The following is a 6,275-nucleotide window of genomic DNA, read 5'->3' on the forward strand; positions in this document are numbered from 1 at the left end:
GAACGCTGAAAGACTATTTTTAAAATCTTATTTCTGATTCTAATCGGTCACTCTGAGTTTTTCATGCAGGCTGAACATGAAAAAAGTCTCCTACACCTATCTCCTGCATTAGCTTCGGATAGAAAATCAACCCTTAAACTCTAGGATTAGAAAATCCTGACAGATTTACATCACGCTGTCACTTAACGGCCATCTCGACTCGCAGTGGGAAAGGCTGTTGTTGGTTTAGCGTCGAGGAAAGCAGAGAACGTCTCGGCTAATAGAAGCTAACTGTTAGCATTAGCAACTTCACCGCACAGCAGAACTCCTCCAGGCTTGTGGTATTTATGGAGATGAAACATCAACATTGCAAGTAGGTGGTTGAGTCGCGTTGCTGTTAGCCAATCCTGGGCAAGATGTTTGTTTTGGAAATTTTATATTTCATTGCTTTAATCCTATTCACAAATGTCCTGAAGCATTCTCACACTCAGACACACCCACACACTGTTCTTCCCACACACACACACACACACACACACACACACACACACACACACCTCACTCCCATTCTTATCTATTTGTTTAAATAAACTCTGTGATCAGATGTTTGGGGCATTTTGCCTCGTGCATGTGCCACAGTTATAACTGGTTGACTTGTCTGCTCATTGTCTCCTTTTCTCTTCGACTACTGGAAATGGGTTATTGATAAACATATTGATAAAATCTCTAACGATGTTCAAATATCAGGAATTAAGACTCCAAAACCTGCCATCTGGGTCTCAGCTGTGATGTTACTCACTTCTAGTTCCTGAAAATGATGCACTGGGGTTTTTTAACCGGCCTTGCCTGCTGATGAGGGTCAGAGTGACCGGTGGCGCCAGTGTTCTGCAAGCCTCACCACTGTCATTGGGCCCCAGGTCAGCTGTGGTGACATCGTAGCTCATCATCACCAGTGTGTGAATGTGTGCGAATGGGTGAAGGACTGATTGTGTTGGGAAGTGCCTTGAGGGGTTGTAGGACCCTAAGAAGGTGCTATACAAATATAGACCATTTACTATTTAGGGACATATAATAGTTAACAATATCAGGAACTAGAGGTGGGAATTGATGCGTTTTTATCAATCAAACCTTAACATTGTCATTAGCCTACAGTAACTCACAATGGTGATCATGTTTCCAACATGCATCTCTCTCCTCTCTTCATAGCGTTTATGGCTCTTAGCCATGAATTACACTCGTTCTCGTGCTGAAAATGTGACTTGTTGCAAATGTGATGCCGGGGGAAGGCTGTTGTTGGTTTTTGCAGCCAGGAGAGAGCAGAGCATGTCTTGACTAGTAGAAGCTAACCGTTAGCATTAGCGAAGCCCACAAAACGGTAGAACACATTCAGGCTTGTATTGTTTATGGGGATAAAACATCAACATTGCAAAGCAAATGGAGTCAGTGATAGAGTTGCATTGCTCTTAGCCAATCAGAGGAAAGATGTCTGAACATCATGAATAATAATTATCAAGAGTCCAAATCCTGCCGTTTTCTGACCCAGGGCATAGGGCACTGGATCACACACAGCTGAATTGCTAAAGGAGCATGAAAGTGAACATGGCGACCTTGGCTTCCACACAGCTGTAAGATGGCTCAGCCTTGACAAGGTTCATAAACTATGGGACCTCAGAGCAGAGATTCAGGAGTTTTGTAAGAAGGACGAGGACTTGGCAGAGCTCTCAGATATACACCTGATGGCAGATCTGGTTTTACACTGACCTAAATACCAGACTTCAAGGAAATTAATTTTCTAATCCTAAAAATAAGTAGCTTGACGGTAGCTTTCTTGAGAAAATGAAAGTTGCTTAGATGTTTGTTTGCCCTCCTGCAAAGGACATTCTCACACATGCACGCCAAAAGTCAAACCATACCCTGATCGCCACCACAGGTCCTCGTCCCTGTTAGCGGGCCTCCATTGTGAGTTTTCAAGAAAGTTTGAAGACTTTAAAGGATTGGAGATTACTTCTCCGTTTACATTTAGTGTGCATAATGCACCTAGCGAAGTCGAACTCGTTGATCTGCGAAGCATTTCTACAGCAGTGTCATTGCTCGGGTTTTATTCTTCTGTCAAACAGGAAGTATTTCTACACATAAAGAGGCGTGCTCGGGTTGTTTGTTCTCTTTGGATCCTCCACGTGATGATCACTTGCATGCTGTCCTTTGCACATCCACCTCTTTATCATCCACCCCTAAATTAGAGGCTTATGGTGGAGCTTGGAGTTATGCGGTTTCCTAGAAAGGGTGCCTTTGATTGACAGTTAATGTGCCAGGTCCGGTTTTAATCCCCTCAGCTGACAGGTTCAAGAATTTAAAACCACATAGCAGGAACGTTAAAACCTTATCGAGTTCAGCTCGTTTGGGGTGTGTTTTTATTTAGGTCATCTATCCTGTTTATTTCATTTAAATCAGGGGTGTCCAATCCTGGTCCTGGAGGGCCGGTATCCTGCATGTTTTAGTTTGAACTCTGTTTCAACACACCTGATTTCAATCAGCAGCTAATTAATAGGCTTCTGCAGAGCCTGATGAGCTGCTGCACAGGTGTTTCAACCACTGAATCAAGCCTGTTGGAGCAGAAAAACCACAAAACCTGCTGGATACCGGCCCTCCAGGACCAGGATTGGACACCCCTGATTTAAATGAAGTCTGACGACTTAGAGTACATTTCTCTGTCCTCCCTCCATTGTTTGTTTGTTTTGCTGGTTGCTCACCAAGTGTTCCACTTTTTGATTACCTCGCATTAAAAACATGACTCGTCACGCACGTGGCACCACTCACAGAGACACGGGAAGAAAATAAAAATATCGTTTTACTACGAAAACGTTCCCGGAATCACTGACCTGTACAAACACAACTATGGCTGTGCAACTCAAATTAATTTGCTACTCCGAGCCCCTCCTGCTGCTCCTCCACATCGAGAGGAGCCAGTTGAGGTGGCTGGAGCGTGTGATCAGGAGGCCTCCTGGACGCCTCCCTGGTGAGGTTTTCCAGGCACGTCCAAGACCTGAAGGAAGACCCAGGACACACTGGAGGGGCTATGTCTCACGGCTGGCCAGGGAACGCCTTAGGATTCTCTCGGAGGAGCTGGCCCAAATAGCTGGGGAGAGGGAAGTCTGGGCCTCACTGCTTAGGCTGCTGCCCTCGCGACCCGACCCCAGATAAGCGTAAGAAAATGGACAAAATTTTCAGTGGACCTTACTCAGTGTTGCCACAGTTACCTTGAAATAGTAATCTGATTACTGACTACTGATTACTCCTTCCAAAGGTGACTTAGTTACTTTACTGATTCATTCATTTAAAAAGTAACTAAGTTAGATTACGAGTTACTTTATTAGTTACTTTCAGCATCTACCAAAAACACTTTCCACTGCCTCAACATAAAAACTACAACTGGTTTTCCCGACACTCACTTTAGTGCAAATGCTTTTTAACAGCAATGTTGGCAACGTATCTTCTTACATTTTAAGTTGAATTTAAAACCTACTGCCTGGCATAATGCATGTTTGTATAAAAATAAGATAAAAACAGTCTTTCTTGACCTCACTTAAAATAGATAGTATTCATAAAAAATAAAACACAGAGCCAGCACAGAGTGTACAACGGACCTTAATATTTTCATCTTTAGCTGATACAAACTCAAAATAGTGACGATATATTTCCAGCTAGAAAAAGCACTTCTCCCTCCTCCCGGCATTGTTGCTCATGCTGTAGCACGTCGCTAGCTGGCGCTGCTTGGTAGCTGAGGACGAAAACATCACATGACCTGTCGCACACGTGACGTCACTCCCCGAGACGGAAGAAGAAACCACTGTAGTGCGGAACTTTTGGAATGGGCAGCGGGCAAGGTGCATCATGGGTAGCCAGCTTTCCAGTTTTATGTTCTTTATTGTGCGTTTTGTTGGGGTTTTATTGCAGGGTTGTGTTTGATGTTGTTAGTCATTTATTCAGTAATATGACTGTGCTTTTTTTGTTGGTTTTAATTTTGCACCATGAGTGAGAGTTATATTCCGACAAACGGCATCATGCTGCTGTTCTGTTGTTTGGTAAAGCAGTATGCTGCTTCCCGTGTGCGTGGAAAGTGCGCGTTGATTGGGTAAATGCATTTCGCACAGCTGATCTTGGCTCCTCCTCTGCCATGTTATTTTTCCTTTACTCAGGATTTTCTTAAGCAGAAAAATTTCAGAGTAAAGGGCGAAATAACTCACAAACCTTTCTCAGTGGCCTAGTGGTAGAGTGTCCGCCCTGAGACTGGGAGGTCAGGGGTTCGACTCCTGGTCGGGTCATACCAAAGACTTTGAAAAAATGGGACCCAATACCTCCCTGCTTGACACTCAGCATAGGGGTTGGATTGGGGGGTTAAACCACCAAATTGTTCCCGAGCGCGGCTTGTCTGCAGCTCACCGCTCCCCCAGGGGATGGGTCAAATGCGGAGAATAAATTTCGCACAACTAATGGGACTTTAACTTTAACAAAGGCTTGCACAGGCAACTTTAATTTGAAAACTAGTGTGGAAATAGTAGCGCGTTAGATTAGTCGTTACCAAGAAATGACGTTATATTAGAGTAGCGCGCTACTTTGTAATGCGTTACTGGCATCACTGACCTTACTTTTGTCACTTTGTTCACCTGACAATACCTCCGCACTTCCTGCACAGCTCCTCCTCCCCAGCTGCTTAAAGTCGCTCTGCTGTTGGGTGGTTTGTTCAGCTCGCTCCCGTACGTCGTTGGCTTTTTCTTATGTGGCATGCCTCCATTTGAGACTTTTGGGATTCTGCCAGTTAGTGGGAAAGTTCCTATCACAATCTGGCTGATTCTTCCCCACTACCTCCTCTTCATGCTGCGCTTTCTGCCAACTCTCTTTCTCAAGATCCCGTGATGAACTTTTCTTATTCCGTTTTTTTCTTCCTTCACATTTTATTTTATTTTTTCAAGTTTTTATTATGACATTTTTAATAAATTTTCGTTTTTATTGTTTCTTCTTGTGAAGCACTTTGTGATTTTTGTCTTGAGAGGCGCTTTATAAAATAAATTGTTTCTTCTTCTGATAATAATAATAATTTGGGCATATTTTATGATGCTTCAGTGTTTCCTGCTTTCTCCTGAGTGTTAATCTAGTTTCTGTTCTGTGAATGTGAGGCCCGCAAATGAATGAGCAGCTCCGGAGCATGCTTCCACTGCATATGATCCTCCTTGTTGCTGTGTTTGTGTGTGTTGTTGCCGGCGAACAGCCCGTCCTCTCCCTCCTCAGGTATAGTATAACTGGCTCACCGCTATTTCGCTGTGCTCAGGTCTCTCTGCGCTGCGGCTGGGATGCATGAACCTCTCACACCGCCTGCCGACCCCCGCTGATAATGTTCTTAGTGTATCAGATAGAGGCCCAGCCAGCTGTCCACAGTCATTCTCCCTTGACACACACACACACACACACACACACACACACACACACACACACACACACACACACACACACACACACACACACACACACACGCCCACACAACGTCCATCAGAGTAGCACATTTCCCACTGGCCTCAGATGGAGCTGTGAGATTAGAGATGTTATGTGCTAGAGTTTGGACCACAAAGCAGGGTGGAGTTAAAGGGGGATCAGCGTGTGTTTGTGGCTGTTATAATGGTTGTCTCATCAGGCTGAGAGGAGACTAGCCATGCAGATCGGGATGTTACCTCACGGTGAGGAGCTCAGATTCTTTACCTCCCCTCTTGTAAGAGCCCCTCTGGAAACTCGAACCTGCCGTAGGTTTCTGCATCCTAGAGATCACTTTTCCTGTGGGAGCACTTTGGAGTGTGTGTTTTTCTCTGTGTGTGTGTGTGTGCGTGTGTGTGTGTGTGTGTGTGTGTGTGTGTGTGTGTGTGTGTGTGTGTGTGTGTGTGTGTGTGTGCGTGCGTGTGTGTGTGTGTGTGTGTGTGGAGGAGAGCACTGCCACAGCATGTGAGCATTATGAGGGAATGCCTCGTTGCATTGGCTGATAAGGTGTGAGCTGTCATAGAGAGTGTCATGTGCACCTTTCCACTCACGTTGCAGGGGCAGCCCTGTGAGGGGTGCCCTTCCAACTGCTCACCCCACCCCCACCAACGACTCTGTCCAAACAAGAACGGGCCACACACACACACACACACACACACACACACACACACACACACACACACACACACACACACACACACACACACACACACACACACACACACCTAAAGGCTGGCAGGGAGGGTGCTGCAAGATCAACAAGTTCTGTTTGT

The sequence above is a fragment of the Nothobranchius furzeri genome, chromosome 5 (assembly GCF_043380555.1).
Source record: "Nothobranchius furzeri strain GRZ-AD chromosome 5, NfurGRZ-RIMD1, whole genome shotgun sequence".
Taxonomy (NCBI): domain Eukaryota; kingdom Metazoa; phylum Chordata; class Actinopteri; order Cyprinodontiformes; family Nothobranchiidae; genus Nothobranchius; species Nothobranchius furzeri.